Here is a 27,878-nt window from a genome sequence, read left to right on the forward strand (position 1 = left end):
GGAAATTTTCTTCTTTTATTGTTATGAAGAACAAGTTCGAGGCAATCATAATAAATTGTTTTTCCAAATACAGTGATAACAATGCCATTATGAAGATCGATCATAGCTACATTTTCCAACACTTCTAACAAGGATCGAATAGGTGCCCACATAAATCAAGCAAGGGATGCCAAAATTGAACAAATAGTTGCCAAAACCTTTGAACAACCAACAATCGCATGCCTGTCTTATAGTCTGATTCCAGTAAATCTTAGTAGCAAGGAGTTAATACCTATCGTTGGCAATCAACTTGGAAAGCCTTCTATAGAAGACTGTAGCCCGATCCAGTCTCAGCGAAAAAAGTTGTGAAACATTCCAGAGGCTGCTTTCGTAGAAAACTCAATGCGTCCTGATAATGGGTTATATCATATGTCTGAAAGATCTTGCATTCAAGACAAAAATCATGTTCAAATGTCACCAAATGAGATTCAGCAAAGATTTCTAGGAGAGTATTGATCTTGAAATTGTGGGAAGTACAAAGGATGATCAATCGTTTGCTCACCGACAAGCAAACAAAGGTACAAGCGCTTCTAAAGGCATCAAGGAAGGCAAACTCGATCATGATGCGCCTGCTACCCACCAAAAGTGGTTGAACCCTAGTAAAAAGTTTTCTCCTATTCATCTCTTCCAGTCGGCAGCCAACAGCGCCTGGTAGCTACCTTGTAACTGATGTGGCGTGTCATTGATATCTCTACCATCTAAATCAGTTACACGTATCCTCGCCCATTTGTCAAGAGAACATGGTGGAAGGTGGCCTTTTGATAAAAGTTACTTTATTCATTTTTGAAATCAAGTGTTTATGCTTACTTGTATTTGGGCATTTTGACATGGATTATCAGGTAACTTGGAAGAAAGAATGGTCTTGGCTATAGTCTTGTTCACTCACCTTAAATGAGGGGCTAATTTTTAATCCTAGTCCAGTGGGATCTTCCCTAATCGTCGATGGCTTTAGGAAGGGGCACCACTTGGGAAACCATAACTAAGATAGCATAGCCCCATTGACCCCTATCCCATATTTACCACCTTTCAACTTACATTATGAGCCCCTATTCCACCTCCCTTCTTCGGGATAACTGACCATTGGTTCTTTAGGATTTGGCACCCGCACATCCTTATACCTGGGTAGGGCCTGGAAATGCACCTTGGGGGGTTGATGCAGCTACAAGAAAAAGAAAGAGCATATGATGTTCACAAGAAAAGCAAAAGAAAAATCAAAATGCAAATGATGGTCAGGACTTACAAATTAGCACATGGGCAAAAGCTAAGCATGTTACCCACCATTTTGTGGGTAACATCCCTAGGAGAAATTTTTTCTCTGTGATGGTCCTCAACCAACAGCCCCTCGCAACCACCAACTAGCTCAATGTGCCATTTCTCCGCCACTTGAGCCAGCCATGTGCTCCTTCACCCATCTGTCATGATCGTATGTTTGAAGGTGGGCCTCCCAAACCTAAAGGTAAGCCTTGTTATTTGGTAATTGAGTATTCTAGTTTATTTATCATGGAAACTTTGGGAATGGATTAATGGGGCGATTCGGCGGAAAGAGTGATCTAGGTTTGTGCTCGTCCCCTAGGTCTCTTTTGGGATGTTAACCTTGCACCCTAGTCTCGTGGGATCTCTTTCACTGACCTATTGTTTTGGGGATGATACTACATGTGAAACCCTAATTTTGGTTGTGTGGTCCCGCTCCTAATTCGCATTTATTACTCCACTTCCGCTCATTACATCCCCAATCATCTCTCCTCCCATCCGAGTCCACATAGTGTCAGCCACCCCCTCGCCTTGCCCCACATCTTGGGTCGGGCCTAGAATGATGCCCGGAGGTTGATGCAGCTAAAAGAAAAAGAAAAAGCATAATTGGCCACATTCAACAGGAAATTATACCACAAAATGCAAAAGATGGTCAGGGCAAAAGCATTTAGGACGTGGGCAAAAGCCATGACATGAGCTCTACCCCATTCCATGGACATTAGCCTGTTCCTACATGGCCCTTGATGAGCCTCCTTTATCATTCAAGAACCCATGATTGTCCCAACCCCCGGTGGGCAATGAACTGCACCACCTTATTAGGGGGTATCCACTGTTATGCTTTATGCATCATGCTCTCATTACATAGAGCCCCGAGCAGTTAACCAAAGAAAATCATAAAAAGGCAAAAGGCATATGAAGTCAGGTGGAAAAATCAAGGCGGGGGTAACTATGCACCACGATTGCTCCCTCCTACACATTATTTACCCAAGTGTGGGCTTCCCTTTTATTAGCTACCTTTGTACCATGGCATGTGATCCAGGTTGCCCCCTTTCATTCCCTACTACATTCCATCATTATGCCACATACCACCACCATTTGAAGGATGTACCATGGACATACCACCCCTTTTAGAGGTAGAAACCACCTAATATGATGCCTGGTTAACCCTATTTGGAGTTGGGAGACATTATCACATGCCAAAGCCCACTATGGAAGGGCAAGTCATTATGAAGTGCTCACTTGTTATCCATGGTTTATAAACTCTTTTACTTGATTTATTTAATGACTTTCTGTGCTAGAAGGCACGGGGACGCATTGGATCTTATGCAGGATTGCGGGTGGTTTCCAATTGGGTTTGGTCTCCTTATACAGGGTCTTGACCCCAGAGGACTACATTGGCACATGTAGGGTGTGTGTGGAGAGCCATGGGCCTCCACAGCAATAGAATACACTCCATCGATCCCCACAACCATTCAAAGATTGCTTCTGGTTCACTTATTGGACAACGAAGATGCACTTGATCCATCATGCCCAGTTGGCCCCAGAGTTGCACCATACACTTGGTAGATGATCCAGGGCTTGCATGATGATGTGGCATCACCTACACCATCATCCTAGCCCTTGCAAGTGATCTACAAGAATCTTCGATTTGTTTGGAGACCCATGAGAACACTTGTGTGCCCACACATGTCATTTGGAGCACCACAAGTTATTACAAGGGGCCAACCCCTTGTCCACTGCTTTTGGGAGTTCAACTACATATTATGGCACATATGGACTCCATTAGGCCTCCTCCAAGGCCCAACAACATGCACTATTCATTATTCAACCTCTTGAGAGGCTTATTCTTTTGGTTGTGAGCTAGTTTGGTGGGCTTGTAACCAAAAGTTAGTTATTTTTCACATTATTTTATTCTAGGGGCTAATGTAGACCTAATTAGCTAGATCAAACTCATTAGAAGTGTATAGATACAAGTGATGTGAATCCATTTTAGTAGCATCACTTAGTTGGACTTGTATCTCTTTAGAGAACTTTGCTATCCTTCTTGGTGGATGAAATTTTGGAGCATGGAATGAATTTTGATGTTTTGAGCATTTTCTCTTGTCTTGGAGCTTCTTGTTTGGCAATTTTTTTATGGTTGAATATACTCTAATACTTGTAAGTGCAATTTTAAAGCTATTCTTTGCTCTATTTTTGTCACATACATTGTTGTTGGGATTTCGCTATTTTAGGGCTAATTTATGCATCTATTATTGCGAAGTTGTGGAAAATTTGTTTCTGGATAGTTGAAATTTATCTTGATAAGCCATATATTTTTCAAAACAAAGTATAAAGTCTTTGAAGTTGCTCTCCTTTGCCTTAGTGCTAAGTGAAGTTGCCTTTAAGGCCTCCTTGACCAAGAAAATCAAATCTGAATTCACAATCATTCTTGACTCCGATCTCCCCAAAGGATTAGGCACTGGTCTACCATAGGTGATCACCCTAAAACTTATTTTTCTTCACCTTCTCCTCTTCTTTCTAGGTCTAGTCCCATAGGTCACCTACGACATCAAATATCTCACAATCTAGCCATCCAAATACTTCAATTTTTGGTCAACAACTGCGTTAGTATGTCCTCAAGAAGCCTTCCAAATTTCATGAGATTTTGACGGTGGGATCTTGAGGTATCGCAAGCCCTAGCTCAAAGACCAATTCTTGCCCTTGGTTTTCCTTCAGCTAATTAACTCATAGCGATCATTGTGCCACCATTCATTGAAAAAAAATTCTTTGATCCCCTTCTCTTCCCTGATTAGGTCAATCTCATCATTGGTTGCTAAACCCTCCCCTCTTGACCTAACCTGGGGTCCATTTGGTCTCGTGTGATCTCGTTTACTATCAAAGCTAACTTTTCAAGGATCACTTAGGAATCCAAGTTCCATAAGGATTTTGAGGAATAGGAAGCTCCATTGGATGACATACTCCCTAAACCTAACCCTCAAATCCTCATAAACCTTTCCTAGAAAAACCCTACAACTTGCTTACAAAGCAAGTAAGCCCTAATTTTTAGTTTCTCCTTGGAAATGGTGATTAGAATCACTTCTTATCCATTACATTGATATATTATGTGTAAGTGAGTCCTCATACCGGGTCTCCTCCCATCGTTGAAAGTCTGTAAAGAGTAGGGAGCCTTAGTTGAGGTGATAGTGGGCAAAGTCTCCAATGTTTCCCTTGTCCTAGCAGTTGCCCGTTTAGGATTCCCTTTAGGACCCCTACTAGTTTGAGCAGTAACATTTTGGCGTCGTTGTCGGAGACACGAAACATGTGTTTTGTTCCGCATACGACACATTGACATATCATTATTGGCGACTCCATTGGAAGAATGAAGCCCTAGTTCTTCATTGAACTTTAAGGTCGACGCTTGTAGGGTGAAGCAAGCATTTTTGTAGTAATCATCAAAATCACCCTGGTGACTCCTACAAAATTTACATGTATACCCAATGTAGGGTGTCTTTCTTTGATGATTTTCTTGCTTTGGACATCGCTAGCATCCCTGGGCACTCCAATCATGTCACAGGAAGGATGGTACGTGGGGTACCCGTGTTTGATGGTGACCCAAGCTCCGCAATTGACCATGTGGAAAGATTTAATGCACATACTTCAAAGGAGAAAGTGGTCCACCGGGATGTCCTTATGTTGTTATTCTTTAGTTCTCTCTATGGTCATAACTCATGGTTGCAAAATCACGAACCTAGGAGCATCTCATCTATTGAGTTCGTTGGTGGCTTTCTTGGGCATTTTCAAGTATGCCCTGCATTGAGCATTCAAGAGGAAGGCTTCATCGAGCATCATCAAGACCTTGAGAATCTAAGTGATGAATGGGAAGATGAGTCCTCCTTGGGTCCACATGATGAAAAGAATGATTTTGAGAACACGTGTTGGGAAGGATGAGTCCATGGAAAGTGAAGTTGAGACTAACCTTACCTTTCTCAAGGATATTACTCTCGATGAATCTCCTTTTGAGAACCTTGAAGAAGGTGACCCCATTAGCCCCTTGGAAGATGACATTGAAGATTACTTCCACATTGAAAAGGAGAAATGGGAAATTGTTGGTCCTCAATTTGATTGTGCTCCCATTTATGACACCGACAAGGAAGATGAGGTTGAGAGTGGTCTCCCCTTTCTCTCAGGCATTATTTATGATGACATATCCATCGATACCCTTGAGAAGAAGGGTCATTATTTTCCCTTACATGAAAAGGATGATTTTGAGGAGGAAAAACCCATTGAATATAATACTTCACCCTCCCCTTTGCCTTATCCTTTTGTTCATCACTTCAAGTCTTCCACAAGTGATTCCCTCGCCCCTTTTCAAATGATCTCCAGTGACCATGAGCCCTTCCCCCTTCTGAGTATGGTGTCAAGGAAGAACCCCTCATTGACTATACTTTATCTCCTTTGACACACCCTCAAGATCATGATCAATTTATAATCCCCCATTTTCGATATGATCATCATGGGCAACCTACTTGTGTTTTTCCATCTCATCAGTCTCCCTTGCCTACTAATCATAATCCTATAGAGGCCATAAAATATGACATGAATGATAAGGACCATAATGGAAATAATATGCCCGAGGCTGACATCTATCAAAAGTTTATGAGCCTAATCATTGACATCTCTATATTTTGGCTAGAAAAGAGGATCTCATGTACTAGATTACATCTTTTTCTTTTCTCTTCTCACGTGATCATCCATGTGTGGGAATTCTATTTTCCTACCTCCCACCGCTCTTATCATCCATGTGATTTTGTCCACATTCGCTTTGGCATTTGCTACATGAGTAATCATATAGGCCGGCATATTTTTATTGATTTGATGATATGTAGGTTCAACTGCTTTATGATTACACTTAGTATTAGTTTTGTACCATATGCATGTTAGGGTAGGATGGCATTACATGCTGATTTTCGCAACTAATGACATGATATTTCTCATGGTAGATTAGCTACATTTAGATTAAAATTTGCATTTTTTTTTTTGACTTTACGGCCTAACACTAAGCATGGGTGATCATAAGACACCATAAAAACATGTTGCCCAGTGGGTTTAGTCTTTAATATGTGCAGGTAACAGATCTACGGTACCAAGAGATTGTTGGTGTTCTCATGACCTCCCGTTCGAATAGCTTTGCCCACTTTTCTGAGAGATCATTTCCCAGTTGGAGCCAGATGTTACCCACCATTTTGTGGGTGATATCCCTAAGAGAATTTTATTCTCCATGATGTCCTCAGCCGGCAGCCAGCAGCCCCTCGCAACCACCAACTAGCTCGATGTGCCATTTATCTACCGCCTAAGTCAACCATGTGGTCCCTCACCCATCTGTCATGATCATATGTTTGAAGGTGGGCCTCCCAAACCTAAAGGTATGCCTTGTTATTTGGTAATTGAGTATTCTAGATTATTTTTCATGGAAACTTCGGGCATGGATTAATGGGGCGATTTGGCGGAAAGAGCGCTCTAGGTTTGTGCTCTTTTCCCCTAGGTCTCTTTTGGGATGTTAACCTTGCACCCTAGTCCTGTGGGATCTCTTTTACTGACCTATTGGTTTTAGGGATGGTACTACATGGGAAACCCTAATTTTGGTTGCGTGGTCCCGCTCCCTAATTCGCATATATTACTCCCCTTCCGCTCATTACACCCCCAATCATCTCTCCTCCCACATGGGTCCACATTCCTCCATTGGGTCCACATAGGGTCAACCACCCCTCCCCTTGCCCCACATGTTGGGTCAGCCCTGGAGGTTGATGCAGCGAAAAAAAGAAGCAAAAGCATAATTGGCCACATTCAACAGGAAATTGTACCACAAAATGTAAAAGATGGTCGGGTCAAAAGCATTTAGCACGTGGGCAAAAGCCATGACATGAGCTCTACCCCATTCCATGGCCATTACCCTAGTTCCTACATGGCCCTTGATGAGCCTCCTTTATCATTTAGGAATCCATGGGCCATGATTGTCCCAACCACTGGGGGGCGATGAACTACACCACCTTATTAGGGGGCATCCACTGTTATACTTTATGCATCATGCTCTCATTACCTAAAGCCCCGAGCAGTTAACCAAAGAAAACCATAAAAAGGCAAAAGGCATATGAAGAAGGGTGGAAATTAAAGGTCGGGGTAACTCATGCACCACGATTGCTCCCTCCTACACATTATTTACCCAAGTGTGGGCTTCTGTTTTATTAGCTACCCTTGTGCCATGGCATGTGATCCAGGTTGCCCCCTTTCATTCCCTACAACAATCCATCATTATGCCACATACCACCACAATTTGAAGGTTGTACCGCGGACATACCACCCCCTTTAGAGGTAGAAACCACCTAATAGGATGCCTGGTTAACCCTATTTGGAGCTGGGAGACATTAGCACAAACCAAAGCCCACTATGGAAGGGCATGCCAGTATGAAGTGCTCACTTGTTATCCATGGTTTATAAACTCTTTTACTTGATTTCTTTAATGACTTGGTGTGTTGGAAGGCACGAGGACACATTGGATCTTATGCAGGATTGCAGGTGGTTTCCATTTGGGTTTGGTCTCCTTATACGAGGTCTTGACCCCAGAGAGCTACATTGGCACATGTAGGGTGTGTGTAGAGAGCCATGGGCCTCCACAGCAACAGACAACACTCCATCGATCCCCACAGCCATTCAGAGATTGCTTCTAGTTCAATTATTGGACGACGAAGATGCACCTGATCCATCATGCCCAGTTGGCCCCAGAGTTGCACCATACACTTGGCAGATGATCCAGGACTTGCACGATGATGTGGCATCACCTACACCATCATCCTAGCCCTTGCAGGCGATCTATAGGCATCTTCAATTTGTTTGGAGACCCATGAGGACACTTGTGTGCCCCCACATGTCATTTGGAGCACCACAGGTTATTACAAGGGGCCAACCCCTTGTCCACTGTTTTTTTCCAACTACACATTATGGCACATATGGACTCCAATAGGCCTCCTCCAAGGTCCAACGACATGCTCTATTCATTATTCAACCTCTTGAGAGGCTTATTCTTTTGTTTATGAGCTAGTTTGGTGGGTTTGTCACCAAAAGTTAGTTATTTTGCACACATTCTCAAATTAGATGCTTCTATGATTCATGATTTAATGATTAAGATCTTCCGGAAAATCACATGAAGAATTATTGGTCGATGCATTTCGAACCTCAATCTAAGTTCATCATCAGGACCAGGCTGAGGAGCAAGATCAACAAATTCCTAAAATATATCTCAGAGATGCAACGGTCAATATCCAACGTTCAAAAGAATAATTAATGATAAGGAGAGTTTAAGGGATAAAAATTGATTTAGTCAATAGTTATATTTGACTTTTGGAAATTAATTAATTAATTACTTTATTTATTATTATTATTATTATTATTTTATATAATAATATCTTAATATTAATAATTATACCACTATTTTCTTAAATGTGATATAAAGAATTTCTATAAATAAACTATCTTAGTTTTAAATAGAATTCAAAATTAATCTTAAGAAATTAGGATATTATTACAAATTATTATTTAAATATATATAATATATATATATATATATATATATCACCATTTTGCACATTATTTTATTGTAGGGGCTATTGTAGACCTAATTAGCTAAATCAAACTCATTAGAAGTATATTGATAGAAGTGATGTGAATTCATTTTAGCATCATCACTTGGTTGGACTTGTATCTCTTTAGAAAACTTCGTTATCCTTCTTGGTGGGCGAAATTTTGGAGCATGAAATGAATTTTGATGTTTGGATCATTTTCTCTTGTTCTGGATCTTCTTGTTTGGCAGATTTTTGATGGTTGGATATACTCTAATACATGTAAGTGCAATTTTAATGCTATTCTTTGCTCTATTTTTGTCACATACATTGTTGTTGGGATTTCGCTATTCTAGGGCTAATTTGTTGCATCTATTATTGTGAAGTTGTGGAAATTTTGTTTCTAGATAGTGATGCTTCATGTATGGGCCATGTATGATGAGTGAATGTTCCTAGGGATATTTCATGGTTGAAATTTATCTTGATAAGCCATCTATTTTTCAAAACGAAGTATAAAGTCTTTGAAGTTGCTCTCATTTGCCCTAGTGCTAAGTGAAGCTGCCTTTAAGGCCTCCTTGACCAAGAAAATCAAATCCGAATTCATAATCATTCTTGACTCCAATCTCCCCAAAGGATTAGGCACTGATCTACCATAGGTGATCAATCTAAAACTTATTTTTCTTCACCTTCTCCTCTTCTTTCTAAGTCTAGCCCCATAGGTCACCTGCGGCATTGAATATCTCACAATCTAGCCATCCAAATGCTTCGATTTTTAGTCCACAACTGCACTGGTATGTCCTCAAGAAGCCTTCCAAATTTCATGATATTCCAACGATGGGATCTTGAGATATCGCAAGCCCTAGCTCAAAGATCAATTCTTGCCCTTGCTTTTCCTTGAGCTAGTTACCTCATAGGGATCATTGTGCCACCATTCATTGAAAAAAAATTCTTTGATCCTCTTCTCTTCCCTGATTAGGTCAAGCTCATCATTGGTTGCTTAACACTCCCTCCTTGACCTAACCCGGGGTCCATTTGGTCCTGTGTGGTCTCGTTGACTATCAAAGCTAACTTTTCAAGGATCACTTAGCAATCCAAGTTCCATAAGGATTTTGAGGAATAGGAAGCTCCATTGGATGACATACTCCCTAAACCTAACCCTCATATCCTCATCAACCTTTCCTAGAAAAACCCTACACCTTGCTTACAAAGCAAGCAAGCCCTAATTTTTAGTTTCTCCTAAGAAGTGGTGATTGGAATCACTTCGTATCCATTGCATTGATATATTATTTGTAAGTGAGTCCTCATACCAGGTCTCCTCCCATCGGTGAAAGTCTGTAAAGAGTAGGGAGCCTTAGCTGAGGTGACAGTGGGCTAGGTCTCCATTGTTGCCCTTGTCCTAGAAATTGTCCCTTTAGTATTCCCTTTAGGACCCCTGCTAGTTTGAGTGGTAACAGGCCTAGAAATGCACCTTGGGAGGTTGATGCATCTACAAGAAAAAGAAAGAGCATATGATGGCCACGCGAAAAACAAAAGAAAAATCAAAATGCAAATGATGGTCAGAACTTACAAGTTAGCACATGGGCAAAAGCCAAGCATGAGCTCTACCTTTATCATATGGCCATCACCCGGTTCCTGGACCAATGTTGCCATGTTCCATGGAAGACAAAGAACCCTTACATGTCCCAACCCCTGATGGAAGATGAATTGCCCTATCCTAAAGGGGGTAATAATTGTTATACATCATACAAAGCAAACTCTCCTTCCTCGAGCTATGAGTAGTAACACAAGGAAAAATCAAGAAAAAGTAAAAGGTAATATAGAGGGGTGGAAAAACAAAGGTCGAGGTAAGTCATGCATCCACGATTGCTCCCTCCTTACATCTATGATGAGGTACTCCATCATAGACGACCCCATTGATAATGGCACTTGGCTATGAAGTCTTTTCCCCTTTGTTCCATCATTATTCACATGGCACCTATTGATTGAAGGGTAGAACAAGGACATGTCACTTCCCTTTGGAGGTTGGGAACACCTATTAGGGTCGTCTATTAACCACTCCTACCTACGGAGGTAACACCATTATGTGACCAAGGCCCCAATTTTGGAGGAGAAGCCTCATATTAAGTGTTATTTTCCCCATTGCTTTCAAGCTTGGGTTACTTAGATGCAATAATGCTTAATGTATCGGATGGTGAAAGTTGCAGCACTAGATATTGTGTGTAATTGGCAAATGCTTCCATCTATGGGTCTGGGCAACTTAACTAGAGTCCAAGTCCCCCAAAGGAACATATTAACACCCACAAGTGATGCGTTAAGAGTCATGGGATTCAGGATAGTTGTAGAGCATCATTCACAACCATGGGCACCTTCAACACCCACAGAGTTCCTACATTTGCTTTATTATTCATGGGATGATGCACCTCGACTAGCGTGGCCCCAGCTGGCTTAGTAGCGTGCATGGTTCAACAGTTGATCCAGGGCCCAGATGAGGTTGGTCTCACACCTTGAGACATGGGAGGACTAGCACCATCTTCAGATCCTTCAAAATTGGAGCAGAACCAAGCTTATTCACCACTTGGAGACACATGATACCCAGATTTGTGCTCCAAACCAACATTTGGGGGCTACAGGATGATTTACAGAGAGATCTAGTGGTCAAACCCTTGAGCTTGATTTTAGGATCCCTCTACACTTGTCATGGCACCAAAGGAGCTCAACACAAGCCCTAGAAGGGCCTATTGCAGCATGACATCAGCATTTCAGCCCTCTTGTTCGCGATTTTATTATGTTTCACATTAGCTACAAGGTATGCTTGTGACCTTGCTTATAGTTTGCCCATTATTTTATGATTTGAGGGGTTTTTAGGCATAATTAGACATTAGTAGCACACACATATATTAGAGATCATTCATTTGTGATCTTTCATCATCATCACACCTGGAAATTCAGCCTCATTGAGGAATTCGGCCTCTCTAGAGAAATCATACTTGTTCTCTTGTGGGTGTTTTGGATCTACTGGACGCATTTTGAAATTTGGGGTTGATTCTTAGATATTTCTTGGAGCTATTCTTTTGATAATGGAAGGAATTCTTGCATGTTGTCTTATAAGTGCTCTTTATTGTTTAATATCTATTTTTCTATGTCTAATATATGGAATTATTGGTTCTAGGTCATGGTGAATTGCAGTGTTGCGAACATCGCGATTTATTGCGATGTTTTCAAAAAAAAAGCGATTTTTTCATGCCCGTGATTTTATCTTCCGATTATATCAACGATTTTTTAAACTTCAAACAATCGTGAAAAAATCGTGATCTGATCCATAAAAATCATGGGGGCAGAATACAGCATGGTTTTAAAGGCTAAATTCGGTTTTTTTTTTCTCATTTTGCAGACAAAGGGCAAGAGTTAGAGCTAAAGAGGAGGAGAACTCATCTACAAGGGCAAGAGAGGAGAAAAGTGAATGAATTTAGCATCCCAAGCAAAAAAAAATCAAGTTTGGACCAATTTTCTTCAACAAAGCATGGTTTTCAGGTATGGGCATCAAATTTGGCCATTTTTTCGGTTTTTTTTTTGTTTTTCCTTGGGTTTCTATCGCCCATTTATTTTCCATGATTTTTGTTTGGATTTGAGTGTGTGTTTCTGTCATTTTTGTTCCATTTAGTGGAGAGGGTTCTTTTTCGTCAAAAATGCAAAAACTTGATTGGTAGTTTTATTTGTTTAATTTCTTCTTGTGCCCTACTTTTTTTCCATCATTTTTGCTTGGGTTTGAATGTGTATTTTTTGCCATTATTGTTGCATTGAGTTGAGAGTTTTTTTTGTCAAACTTTCAAAATGTTGTATGTAAATTTTAATTTCATTTGTTTAACTTGCAATTTTTTTGTGCCCTAGGTTCAAACATCAAACTTCAACTTACATTAAAACTCAAGAGTTCAACAAAGTTACAAACATGCCAAGGAAATTGGACCCTCTATGGGAATTTGGTGAACTTGATGGGGGGTTTGACAGATCAAATTTGAGTTTCAACTTATACGGGCAACATATGACAAGAAGGGTATACAGATTGAAGTTTCACCTTGCACAAATTCTTGGACATGAGGTAGGGCCTTGCACAAATACAAATTCAGAAATCATCCGAAGAGCCCTCAAATCATTGGAAGGAATAGAGACAACCAAACTTACCAAGGCATCTCTGAAGAGTCAAATAGCAGGGGGTGGAGTGTCAAGATTGGGAGGTGACCGTGAGAGTGGTACTGGTTCTTCTTCACCATCAACATCTACACCCAACCCCATAGTTGTCTCATCATTTTTTGTTCCTAGAACCACACCTGGTTCACAACCATCTATCTCGTCAGTTATTAAAAAAGTGAGAAAGAAGAAGTTAACAAGTTGTTGGGCAAGTTTCTTCTTTGGAGTGATATTTCTTTCAGCATTGCCAGGAACAATCCATTTTTCCAATCCGCAGTTAATGTTATTGCTATTGTTGGCCCAGGGTACAAAGTCTGTTCATATGATGACTTTAGAGGGCGCATTCTTTAAAATGAAAAGGTTGACTGCACTAAAAGATTGGAGGAGTTTAGGGGATCATGGGCACACATAGGATGCACTGTGATGTCAAATGGTTGGACTGATCAAAAGGGTAGAAGCCTTATTAACTTCTTGGTTAATTGTCCCAAGGGGGCAATGTTTATGAAATCTATTGATGCATCTACACATATCAAAGATTCATGGTTATTATGTGATTTGTTGGGTGTATTCATTTATGAGGTGGGTCCACAACATGTTGTCCAAGTCATAACGGACAATGCTGCAAATTATGTTGTTGCTGGCAAGATGCTTATGGAGAGGCATCCTAACTTATTTTGGACACCTTGTGTTGCACACTGCATTGATTTGATGTTGGAGGACATAGGAAAAATTCCTTTTGTCAAGGATATTGTTGAATCATCAAAAAGCATTACAAAATTTATATATAATTATGCATCTATGCTTCCTTTGACGAGAACATTCACCAACAACAAGGAATTAGTGCGCCTTGCCATTACACGGTTTGCCACCAGTTTCATATCTCTTCAATCCCTCCTAAATTCTATGTGGGATGTGCAGAGAATGTTTCTTTCAGAGGAGTGGTGTGCTTTGTCATATAACCGTAAACCAGAGGGAGAGGCCATATGCAAGTTAATTTCATATGAAAAAAGCTTTTGGGCGGGAGTGCAAGAGGTGTGTAGCATTACTGAACCTTTGGTAAAGGTTCTTCGATTAGTTGATGGAGACAAGCCCAAAATGGGCTACTTGTATGAGGCCATGGATATGGCCAAAGAATCCATTCGGAACTACTATGGGAAGTGATTAAGGGGTTTGAGAAACAACAACTCCTATGGGAAGTGATTGATGAGCGATGGAACAATACACTCCATTGTCCCATTCATGCTGCAAGGATCTACCTAAACCCTACATTTTCTTACTCATGTGGTTTCTTATTTTATGTTTAGGTCATGGATGGATTATTCACTTGTGTTCAGAGGATGGTGCCATCTCCAGCAGAACGCGCAGAAATATCCAAAGAAATGGAGATATACAGGATGGCAAGTGGCACATTTAGCTTTGACATGGTTGTTGTGGATAGGAAGATTAAAATGTCGGGTAAGCTTTAATTTGTTTCAAATTTCATTGTCTCTTCAAGTAAATACGTTGCTTCAACTTTCAAATTTCATTTTTTTCTTTTGTTTATCTTATTTGTTGTAGATGCATGGTGGAGAAGCTATGGTGGAAAAGTACCCAATCTCCAAAGGCTTGCCATTCAAGTGCTCAACCAAACATGTAGCTCCTCAGGATGTGAGCAAAACTGGAGTGTATTTGAAAAAATACACACCAAGAAATGCAATCGGTTAAAATATTCCAAATTTCCAATTAATTTTTTGAATTCGTTAAATAATAATTATAAATATTTATAATTTATTAATTTATGACCCTTGTACAGGTTGGAGTCCCAGCAACTTAATGACATGGTCTACATCTACTACAATCTTCGGTGGATGAGGCAACTTGAGAGGACACCTGATGTGGAGGCCATCTCATTGGGTGGGATTGACACCACTGTTGCATGGGGGTTTGAGGCCGAGAGGCCTATCATGGAGTCGGCCCCTGATTGGTTAGAACAAGAGGTAGTGGAGGGGGTAGAGGAGGAGGAGGATGAGCAACAGGAGAAGGAGGTGACACCAGCTACCCCTGTCACCGGTAGAGGATGTGGTCTACACCGGTAGAGGATGTGGTCTACCTCCTATAGCTCCTAGTCCTTTAGCTTCTAGATCATAGCAGAGTCCACTACCGGCCCCATTACCTTCTTCATCTAGAGGGAAAGTTGTTACATTTTCTCACAAGAGGGGCAGAGGAAATCAGTAGTATTAGTTATTTGGTTCATTTCATTGTATTTGACATAATGACTCATGATATGAGATACATTATTATATTTTTTGTTGATATTTTGAGGCTGAGTTGGGACTCAGGACTTAGTATTCATGACATGATTCACCGTTATGTGCGATGTGGCACCGGACATGATATTACACATCTTATATATTAGTTCTCTTTTCATATTTATGTGTTAATGCATTTATTTTATGTTGTGGATGATTTAGATATTAAAAATTTTGAAAAAAAAAATGAATATTTTTGTATTTGCCTATTTTTGCCGATTTTTTCCCAATTTTTTCCGATTTCAGAGCGTCGTCAATTTAATCCCGATCGCATGTTCGCAACACTGGTAAATTGTGCCCTAACTTGTTGAAGATTAATTGAATTACTATCTAGATGAATATTGCATACATTACTTATGTATAACATGTGATGAATACTTCCAGTGGAGAAAATATTGAAGCTCTCCCCTAAAAATTCATTTTTCATTGAGTGGGTAAATGCTTGAAATTTGCTTGCTAGGGCATCAAATTTCTCCCTAACAAGTTTAGTTAACCTAAATCATCCTAGACTCCATTCTCCCAAGGAACAAGGCACTAATCCAACAGGTTGGTGATCAATCTCATCTTTTATCCATCTTCTCTCTTAATTTTGGTCCTTTCAAGGCTAGGCTAGAAAGCTTAGGGCTTGGTGCAAATTTCTAGGGAGGGAGGATTTTGGTGATTGGAGAGCCTAAACATTAAGAGGGTAGGGTTTTCCACAAAACATATCAATTTGGTGGGCATCCACTCCAATTTGATCCATAAATTCTCTTTCCCTAGGTGTTTTCCCTAAGAGGGAAACCCTAGTTCTTCTTCCTCAACTTAAGGACTTTGTTGAAGGTTTCACGAGCCTTGGCCTAGCAAACATCTATTGTAAGAAACCTTTTCTCCTTGCCTTAACCTTGAGTTGCTCCAACACTCGTCTAATCTATCAAACCCTAAGTCTTGTGCCCTTATTTCTAGATCTCTTCATAGAAAGTGAATTGCTTCCTTCTGAAGCCTTGAACCTAAACTTTGTCTTTCTTGAAGACCTCCTAGTGAGATCATTTCACACATTAACCATAGAATACCTATTATAAGTTATCTCTTTCCTACCAGGACCCCTCCCATTAGTGAAAGTCCATAAGGAGCAGGGGTGTTTTAGTTGTGGTGAGAGTGGGCCACCACCCAATTGATGCTTCTTGGTCTAGTTAGAACCTTGTAGGGTTTCCCTCTCCAAGGCTTGCTAGATTTTGCGGCAAGATTTTTGGTGTTGTTGTTGGAGACACGAAACGTGTTACCGCTCAATCTAGCAGGGGTCCTCGGAGGGTTTCCTATAGAACAACTACTAGGTCAAGTGGCAACAATGGAGCGATAGCCCACTGTCACCTCAGCTAAAGCTCCCTGCTCTTTACGGACTTTCACCGATGGGAGGAGTCTTGGTATTAGGGAAATCACTAAGAATAATGTATCAATGGTGTGGAGGTAGTGATTTCAAGAGCCTATTCAAAGGAGAGACTCTAATGATAGGGCTTGCTTGCTTTAGAAGCAAGACGTGTAGCTCTCCTAAACCTAGGGTTGAGGAGTGTTTCTTGATATGAAGAGCCCTAGACCTAAGAATCCTAGGAGAATAGGGTTCTCTAAGTAATCCTTGTGGAATTAGAATGACAAGGTTGCGGGACCACAAAGAAACCCTAGTGGACCCAAACGAGGTCAAGGGTTTGGGGTGAAACTTCAAAAAAAGGGTCTTGACCAAGTGAGGGAGAAGAAAAGGATCAAAGGAATTGGATTTGACTTGAGACTTTAATGCAATGATCCTTAATGAAGCCACTAACCAAAGGAAAACTAGGGAGAATGGTTCTCGAGCTAGGGCTTGGAAAAACTTGAGATTCCACCGTTGGAATAGCTTCAAAATTGGAGGACCTCTCAAGGACACACCAGCACAGTTCTAGATCAAATTTCACCATTTTTTTATGGCTACAATCTAAGTCACCGAGTTGGTCGAATAAAATCATTCGAATTCGAAATTCGTCGAACCCCAACGCAATCCGAACAAATTTTTTGTGTTCGCCAAATATCAAGCCGAACTTGAACCTATTTCGAACACGAACCCTAACCCGTATACGAACCCAAACAAAATCAAATAAAAATTGTTAAAAAACAATGAAATTCATGTTAGGGTTTTTATGGTTTGTCATTTTTTCAATGTTTATAATTACAAAAATAAAAATAAAATCATAACCCTAACGAGGCTAAAACTTGGCGGGTGCAAAAATGTAACTCTCACATTGTCACTCCACCATCAAGTCTCGACTCTTGCCGCATAGTGCCAATCGACCCTACTACTGCACCCTGCACACTCGATCCTCCACGGTCCACAATGCATAGTCACACTCAACGCGACCAATGACAACCCTTCATCTTATTTTATTATTTTGTACCTTGGTCTCCCACTGACCACTGCAAATCTGGACTCTGCAATGCACGCTCGGAGCCTTAGAAGTTAGCAACTTAGCCCACAGGCACAGCAGACAAGCGCTCAACTTCCAAAATCGAAAACGTGAATGTTGCAATGAGGTTTGTAAAGAACCTTAATTAAAAAAAAATATATTATGATTATTATGATTATTATTATAATATAGATATTCAAATTTCTATATGTCGAATTTTATGCCGAACTTTATTGACAAAATTTCAAGTGCCAAACTTTATTTTAATTTCAAAGTCACCAAACTCAAACTCGAACACGAACGTTGTGACTTAGGCTACAATTGATTTCGTGTGATGCCCTAGGGGGACCTAGGGTTAGGGCTTAAAAAAAGGAGAAAGGGAGGTGAAAAATATTTTTGTTTTGGTGATCAGTGAGGACTAGGCCAATGCCTAGCCTATTGGGAGAATGGAGTCAATGAGATTTTAATGTTTAGAATCTCTTTTACCCAATCAAGGAGTTCCCCAACAACTTCGCATAGCCCTAAAGGCAGCAATTAGATTACTAGGAAAATTTATACTTCTTTGATGCTGCAATTGATGACTTATTAAGGCAATTATGAAGATCATATACCCTTAGGACATTCATTCACTATACCAAACATGAAACATATGAAAAACCCTCACAAAAGCAAGATTCAACAAATTCGCATTTCCATTAGGGCAGCAACTCCAGCTTCATGAGTGAAAATTTTCATACATTATACATGTGACATAAATAAAGAAATAGATCATGAATAAGGCACTTACAAGTATAGCAAAATTATCCAATCATCAAGAGAGACAAAAATCAAAGCTCCAAGACCAAGACAAGAATTTCCAAACATCAAAATGCATCAAAGACGTCCAATTCTTCCTCCAATAGCTATAACGAAATTTCCAGAAGAAACAATGATCCAAATCCAAGTGATGATCAAATGAAATAATCATTACATCAATACATATCCTCCCCTAAGAGGTTCGATTTACCTAATTAGGTCTAATGTGCCCCAACTAACAAAATAATGTGAAAAAAACAACATTACTTGGTGACAAGCCCACCAAGATAGCTCCATAATACAAAAATAAGCCTCTCAAGAGGGCAAAATGATAGATACAATAGGTTGAAGGGCCATTGAAGAGGCCTAGTGGAGTCCAATGTGTGCCAAGATGAATGGATGGGCTCCAAACATAGTGATAAAGGGGGTGGCCCCTTGATATCCAAGCAAATGACCTGTGGTGCCTCCAAGTGGCTATGGGGGCACAAAACATCCTCATGGGTCTCCAAATGGATCGAACAAGCCTGTATCCCATTTGTAAGGGCTGAAAGAATGATGCAAGCCCTCCCATTGTCTCCCATGGCGAGACACATCCTCATCTGGGCCCTAGATCAGCTGCCAAGTGTGTGGTGCAAGAGTGTAGCCGGTTGGGCAAGGTGGTCTAGGTGCATCATCATCGTCAAATAAATGGAACACGAGCAAGAAATGAGTGGAACTGAAGGATCTCATGAAGTGGCAATCTGCTCTCTGCTATGGTGGAGGCACGTGGCTCTCAGCGCTCACCCTACAAATGCCAACATGAAACTCTGAAGGGCTTGCACCCAGTATAGGAGACCAAACCCAAGATGAAGACCCACCTGTAATCCTGTATAAGATCCAATGCATCCCCTCACCTTCTAGTATAACCAAACATTATTGCAATTGAGTAAATGAGCTTACTTAATCATGGATCCAAGTGGACACTTCATAGTGGCATGCCCTTCCATAGTGGGCTTTAGAATGTACAAGTGTCTCCAAGTTCAAGAAGAAGGTTAACCAAGGACCCTATTCAGTAGTTTCAGCCTTTAAGGGGGGTGACATGTCCATGGTACATCCATTAAATAGCAGGTGGTATGTGATATAACGATGGAGCGGAGTGGGGCATCAAGGGAAGGCTCCAAGCCACATGCCACAGTACAAGGGTAGCTATGATAGGGGAAGCCCACACTTGGGTGTGTGAATGAAGGAGGGAGCAATCGTGGTACATGAGTTACTCTGGCCTTTTTTTCCACCCTTCTTCATATGCCTTTTGCCTTTATTGATTTTCTTTTATAACTGCTCAGGGGTCTAGGGGATGAGAGTATGATGTGTGAGATATAGTAGTGGATACCCCCTTAAGGTGGGGCACTTCATCGCCCACGAGGGGTTGGGACAATCATGGGTTCCTTAATGATGTAAGGGGTTGATATGAGGGACCCTAGGAACCAAGGTGATGACCGTAATGATAGGGGTAGAGCTCATGTTTGGCTTTTTCCCACGTGCTAAATTTGTATGTCTCGGCCATATTTTTCATTTTATGGTACATTTTTTGTTGAGAGTGGCCAAATTATGCTTTTTCTTCTCTTTTTAGCTGCATCAACCTCCAAGGCATCGTTCCAAGCTTGACCAAGAGTGTGGACAAGGGCAGGGGGAAGCTAAATCCTTGTGGAGCCAATGGACAAATGTGGACCCGGATGGGAAATACGGTGAAAGGGGTTATGATGAGTGGAAGGGAGTGATGGGTGTGATGTCAGGAAGCTGAAACACGCAACCAAAATCTAGGTTTCCCATGTAGTGCCACCCCTAAAGCCAGTAGTCAATAAAGGAGATCCCACGGGACTAGGATACAAGGTTGACCATCAAATTGGATAGAGGAGACACGAGTACAAATCAAGCCCACTCTTTCTGCTGAATCACCCCACTAATCCATACCCAAAAGTGTCCATGATAAGTAAACAAAAATACTCAAATACACAATGAAAAATTGTACCTTCGAGGTTGGAAGGCCCACCTTCAAACATACGATCATACCAGATAGGTGAGGGAGCATATGGTTGGCTCAGACAGCGGATATAGTGGCACATCAAGCTATCTATTGGCTGCAAGGAGTTGTTGGTTGCCGATTGAGGACCGTCTAGGAGAAAAAGAAATTCCCCTATGGACATCACCCATAGGTGGTGTGTAACAGTCCCCATACATTAATATTGATCCTTATTTGGCAACTCTATTGGAAGAACGAAGCCTAGTTCTTCATCGAACTTCAATGTTCCAATGATTGTGGGGTGAAGCAAGCATTCTTTAAGGCACATTAAGTTCACCTTGGCGACTCTGCCCTTGATTGTTAAGCAAGTTCAAAGGAATGGCTTCTTGGAATTTGTGTGAGATATTCCCTAACATCCCAAGATTCAATGGTAATCCATTATTCGTACTTGATCACATAGTAGAATGCATCTCATATGTTTCAAGAGAGAACATCTCTCACTAGGACACTGTGGTGAAATTATTCATTGATTCTCTTGGAACATGTCAAATTAATGAATTTGTGACCCTACCAGCACCACTTCATTTGAAGCTTTGATTGGAAGATTTCTTCAAGATTGGAGGTCACAATTCATGATTGATGAAGATGCACACAACATACTAGCCATAAACCAATTATGTCTTCGTCTTTCTAAAGATGCAAAGGAAGATCGTCACGGGAGCCAACAGTGCTACTCCATCCCCAAGCAAATCCTAGAGTTGGGTACACCATAGGAGGCTAGGGATATAGAATATCGTGGTTCCCCAAACAATCAAGCAGATGAGGGATATATAGAAGAATTTTGGGTTGCAAATTGGGGAATTGACTACGATAGCAAAGAAGAGGAAAGCTCCACGGAGCCCTTGGTCCATGATGAAGATCATGATAAAAGTGGTTCTTTGGCAAAAGAAGTTAAGGTAAGCTCCCCCTTTTTCATGGATGCGATGTTTGATAATATACTTTCTAAAGATCTTGTAAATGGGGACCCTATTGATTCACTAGAGTTTAACATTTGTGGCTTATTGCATATAAACGAGGGGAAGTGGGATGGAAACAGATATCATTTTGAGGAGGATCCAATTTATGATACTTGTGATGAAAATGGATCTATGGAAAGTGAAGTTGAGGCTAGCCCTACCTTTGTCAAGGATGTTATTTCATATGATGTACCTTTTGATGACCTTGAAGATGATGTTGAAAACATGGCATGACAAGGATGAATCCTTGGGAAATGAATTTTAGGCAAACCCCACCATGGCTAACGAGTTGGATGACGAGCCTCATGAGCACCTTGAGGAGGGTGACCCTGTCGCATGTTGAAGAAGGAAAATGGGAGGTTAGTGGCCACCATTTAACAATGATTCCATCTATGATACTGATAATGAGACTAATATGGACCTTACCTTTCCATTCCTTATGATCAGGGGGATGTGTTTAAATCATCCTTAGATCCTACTACAATTGTCCTTTCTCAATATGGTCCTTGTAATGAACAACTTAGTTGTTGTGATCTTCCATGTCATCCATCTCCTTTTCTATCCCCCTTCCAATATGTCCCCATGGATGTTGAGACGAATAGCATGCCTAGGGAGGATTTTGAGAAGGAAGGTTTCGGCTTTGATCATTCAGTTCTCTATATTCAAGCTTGAAGGGAAGATCAAATGGTTTGGGCATGACTCCCCTTTTCCCTCCTCTCTTTCATCATCCATGACCCTTTCCACGATGCATGATTATCTTATTTTCCCACCTCCCACCCATGTACCTCAGTGTACCAATCTTGCAAAGGGGAGATGTATTATTGTCTTGCCATGTCTCATAGTCACTCATGAGGGCAAGTGTTACTTCATTGATCTAATGATATGTTAGCTACATTGGCTATATCACTATACTTAAGATTCACGTGTTATTCATGGTAGCGTAGGTGCATTGCATATCTTTTTTGCATAGTAACATCATCATCTCATGTTCTCATGCTAGATTAGATTGCATGTAGATTAGAATTGCACTTAGTTTAGATTTATATTTTTTGCATGGATTATTTATTTTATGAAAAACATGGACGATACCCTACACCTAGTGCACATGCTCCCAAACAATTGTATCATAATGTGCAAGTTACAGGTTTGCGATCCTAGGAGATTATTGGAGTTCTCACGAGAACTCCCCACTTCAGTACATGGATCATGCGCTCTACGGTGAGCTCATGTCCCAACTGGAGCCAGATGTTACCCACCAAAATGGGTGACTCCTAGGAGAAACTATTCTCCTATTCATCTCTTCCAGTCAACAGCCAACAAACCCTGGCAACCACCTTGTAGCCGATGTGACGTGCCATTCATATCTCTGCCACTTCCATCAATTACATGTCTCCTCACCTATTTGTCAAGAGCACATGTTGGAAGGTGAGCTTTTGATTAAAAGGTACTTTATTCATTTTGCAATCAGGTGTTTATGCTTGCTTGTATTTGGGCATTTTGACATGGATATGAGGTAACTTGGAAGAAAGAAGGGTCTTGGCTATAGTCTTGTTCCCTCACCTTAAATGGGGCTTAATTTTTAATCCTAGTCCAATGGGATCTCCCCTAATGGTCGATGGCTTTAGGAAGGGGCCCTACTTGGAAAACCATGATTGACATAGCATAGCCCCATTGATCCCTATCCCATATTTAACACCTTCCATCTTACATTATTAGCCCCTATTCCACCTCCCTTATTCGGGTCAACTAACCATTGGTTCTCTAGGATTTGGCACCCACACATCCTTATACTTGGGTAGAGCTTGGAAATGCACCTTGGGAGGTTGATGTAGCTACAAGAAAACAAAAGAGCATATGATGGCCACAAGAAAAACAAAAGAAAAATTAAAATGCAAACGATGGTCGAGACTTACAATTAGCACATGGGCAAAAGCTAAGCATGAGCTCTACCTCTATCATATGGCCATCACCCGGTTCTTGGGCCAAAGTTGCCCTGTCCCATAGAAGACAAGGAACCCTTACATGTCCCAACCCTTGATGGGCAATGAACTACCCCATCTTAAAGGGGGTAGTCACTATTATACATCATACAAAGCAAGCTCTCATTCCTCGAGCTACGAGCAGTAATACAAGGAAAAATCAAGAAAAAATGAAAGAAAATATAGAGGGGTGGAAAAACAAAGGCCGAGGTAACTCATGCATCCACAATTGCTCCCTCCTCACATCTATACACCCAAGATGAGGTACTCCATCATAGTCGATCCCTTTGACCATGGTACTAGGCAATGAAATCGTTTCCCCTCCGTTCCATCATTATTCACATGGCACCTATCGATTGAAGGGTGGATCAAGGACATGTCACTTCCCTTTGAGGGTTGGGAACACCTAATAGGGTAATTTATTAACCACTCCTACCTAGGGAAGTAACACCAATATGTGACCAAGGCCCCAACTTTGGAAGCGAAGCCTCATATGAAGTGTTATTTTGCCCATTTCTTTCAAGCTTGGTTCACCTAGATAAAGTTGCAGCACTAGATATTGTGTGTAATTCGCAAGTGCTTCCATCTATAGGTCTGGGCAACTTAATTGGGATCCAAGTCCTCCAGAGGAACATATTGACACAAACAGGTGATGCGTTGAGAGTCATGAGACTCCAGTTAGTTGTAGAGCATCATTTAGAACCATGGTCACCTTCAGCACCCACAGTGTTCTTGCATTTGCTTTATTACTCATGGGACTAGCATGCCCCCAACCAGCTTAGCAGTGCACATGATTTGGCAGTTGATCTAGGGCCCAGATGAGGTTTGTCTCACCTTGAGACATGGGATAGCTAGCACTATCTTCAAATCCCTCAACGTTGAAGCAAAATCAGGCTTATTCACCACTTGGGGAGCCATGAGACCCAATTTTGTGCCCTCAACCCACATTTGGGGGCTACAAGATGATTTGCAGAGAGATCTAGGGGCCAACCCTAGTCCTTGATTTTAGGAGCCCTCTACACTTGTAGTGGCACCATAGGAGCTCACTGCAAGCCCTAGAAGGGCCTATGGCAGCATTATGTTAGCATTTCGACCCTCTTGTTGGAGATTTTATTATGTTTCATATTAGCTACAAGGTCGGTTTGTGACCTTGCTTGTAGTTTGTCCATTATTTTATGATTTGAGGGGCTTGTATGCATAATTAGACATTAGTAGCACACATATATATTATAGATCATTGATTTGTGATCTCTCATCATCGTCACACTTGGAAATTCCGCCTCATTGAGGAATTCGGCCTCTCTAGAGAAATAGCACTTGTTCTCTTGTGGATGTTTCGGATCTATTGGATGCATTTTGGCATTTGGGGTTGATTCTTAGATATTTCTTGGAGCTATTCTTTGGATAATGGAAGGAATTCTTGCATCTTGTCTTGTAAGTGCTCTTTATAGTTGAATATCTATTTTTTTGTCTAATGTATGGAATTATTGATTCAAGTCATGGTAGATTGGGCCCTAACTTGTTGAAGGTTAATTGAATTCCTATCTAGATGAATATTGCATACATTACTCATGTATAACATGTGATGAATAGTCCTAATGGTGAACTTATTGAATCTCTCCCATAAAAATCCATTTTTCATTAAGTGGGTAAATGCTTGAAATTTGTTTGCTAGGGCATCAAATTTCAGCGTCCTTGAAAGCAAGTTTAGTTAACCTAAAACATCCTAGACTCCATTCTCCCAAGGAACAAGGCACTAATCCAACTTGTTGGTGATCAATCTCATCTTTTATCCATCTTCTCTCTCTAAATTTCGGTCCTTTCAAGGCTAGGCTAGAAAAGCTAGGGCTTGGTGCGAATTTCTAGGTAGGAAGGATATTGGTGATTGGAGAGACTAAACATCAAGGGGGTAGGGTTTTCCACAAAACCTATCATTTTGGTGGGCATTCACTCCAATTTCATCCATAAATTCCCTTGCCCTCGGTGTTTTCCCTAAGAGAGAAACCCTGGCTCTTCTTCCTCAACTTAAGGACTTTGTTGAAGGTTTCATGAGCCTTGGCCTAGCTAACATACATTGTAAGAAACATTTTCTCCATGCCTTGACCTTGACTTGCTCCAACACTCGTCTAATCTTTCAAACCCTGGGTCTTGTGCCCTTATTTCTAGGTCTCTTCATAGAAAGAGAATTGCTTCCTTGTGAAGCCTTGAAATTAAATTGTCTTTCTTGAAGGCCTCCTAGTGAGATAATTTCACGCATTAACCATAGAATAGCTATTATAAGTGATCTCTTTCCTATCGAGACTCCTCCCATCAATGAAAGTTCATAAAGAGCAGGGGGTTTCGGCTATAGTGACAGTGGGCCACTACCCTATTTTTTATTCTTGGTCTAGTTAGAACCTTGTAGGGTTTCCCTCTCCAAGGCCTACTAGATTTTGCAACAACAATGCCTAGAGAATAGGATGATTCCCAAAGACGGAGAAAAAGGCATAAAAGGGTGCAGATTAAGGAGAATGTGGATTCAACTGATTTTTATCAATTTCACCCTCTTTTTGTCTATGTTCATGTCTATCACAATGAACCGATTAATGGGACAAAGCCTAGCAAATTGGTCACTTTGAAATTTGAATACTTGCTAAAGCTACATGTTGCATATGTTGGGATTGATGGTGTGTAATGAGGCAGTGAGAACAATTTTATTACAAACGTGTTTCCAGATGACACTGGGATTGAGCCTCCTCATCAGATAGTTAAATTGCCCGCAAGTTTCAACTCTGCATATGATGAGAAAAGAGCACAAATGCCATTTAAATGGGTTTAGTACTTGGCAGGCATTGACTTTTCAACCAAAGCTACTCCACTGCTTACTGATAAAATATTTGGAAATGATGAAGCTACTAAAGGTGCATTTGATTTCAAAGGGTTGAACATATATAGATAACAACATCTTGTACAAACCATTTTGCAGCGGATTCGTGCTCGAAAGGAGTCTCCTTTGGCTCTTAAGGAGAAACTTGACTCGTTATCAAAATTCAGGTTGCATCTTTAACATTCAAAAATGTGCTATGGGCAATTTACAGCTCAAAATGCAGTTTGCACAACTGGTCTTCAGTGGAAGCTGGACATAACCACATCTCAGTGACTCTCGTCACTAGAGAAGAGCCAAGGATTGATACATCACTTTTTTTGGATGGAGAGGGTGGTTCTCTAAAAGAAAAATTAGAGAGTATGAGGGAAGATGGGGAGCTCCCATCAGAAACACATGCTTCAACCATGTTGATGAAAGAATATGATTTTGAAAATTCCAACAGTCTCACTTTCATTTCAAAGAGTGCAAGTTCCTAGAAGGGGGAAATCTAAACAACATAGAGGATTTATTTATGGTAGATTGGATGTTGGAGACAGTTTAAGTGACGATTTTGGGGAAGATCTAGTTATGGCAATGCACCCTGATATTGATGAGATTGAATTAGCACAAACAAAATTGGAAGCAGATTCTACAATAGATGTTAGATGGGGAAGTAAAGTTGGAAAATCCTAGGAGAATTTGCAGTCAAAGAATTTTCTCTAATATATAGGAGAGAAAACGATCCTTGTTAGAAGCAATTGAGTTGGAAGCAAAAGGTTTCCGTAAGATAACTTTCTATTAGGATTGTCCAGATATATTGTTAAAATTTCCGACTAAGATTGAGGCATATAAAAAGTTGTTTCCTATGTTATTGTCTAGAGGAAATCTAATAGTGTAAGGGGATCTGAAGGATGGCAAACACTATGTTGGCTGGGAAGATCCTTTCAAGAAGCCTTGATATCTATTTGCCATGTTTGTTGGCCCATTAGTAAATAAAAAAGGATTTATTCATTACACGATCAAGATGCCAAGTTTCACTTCACATTTGGACTCTTGCGGATAATATCAAAGACTATTCACACCACATATTCTCTTACGGCGGCCATGAAATGGCATGAGGATGTCTTTGGACTAGAATATGACCTTGATCTATTTAACATCGTGATAGTGCCTGATTTTAACATGGAAGCAATTGAAAACAAGAGCCTTAATATATTTAAATCAAGGCTTGTTTTAACATCCCCACAAATTGCAACAAATGTAAACTATATTGCTATCTTGGGTGTTACTTGTTAGTTTTTGTAGCATCGGACAGGTGTTCTAGTCTCGATTTGTGTCATGGAGGCTAAAGAACATAAGATCTCCAAAACCCAGAAAATGTTTTCAAGAGAAAACACATAGAGATAATTCAATTAAGTTAATTGATCAATAATTAAAAAATGCCTAAGTCTAACTTACAAAAATTGATTAATTAACAGCAA

The 27,878-nt window shown here is 40.6% G+C and overlaps 1 protein-coding gene and 2 pseudogenes across 2 annotated transcripts in view; 2 read left to right on the forward strand and 1 right to left on the reverse strand.

Moving 5' to 3' along the window:
- The window catches only part of LOC149250952 (non-structural protein), a 123,221-nt gene that overhangs the window by 32,919 nt on the left and 62,424 nt on the right, over positions 1 to 27,878 (reverse strand). The window lies entirely within an intron of this gene.
- Positions 395 to 27,149, forward strand: LOC149250953 (THO complex subunit 5B-like; annotated as a pseudogene).
- LOC149250954 (puromycin-sensitive aminopeptidase pseudogene) overlaps positions 27,149 to 27,878 on the forward strand; it is a 37,618-nt pseudogene continuing 36,888 nt past the window's right edge.

The sequence above is a fragment of the Pinus tabuliformis genome, chromosome 7, assembly GCF_031772625.1.
Source record: "Pinus tabuliformis cultivar Carrire ecotype Pingquan chromosome 7, CPIR1, whole genome shotgun sequence".
In the NCBI taxonomy this organism is placed as follows: Eukaryota; Viridiplantae; Streptophyta; class Pinopsida; order Pinales; family Pinaceae; genus Pinus; species Pinus tabuliformis.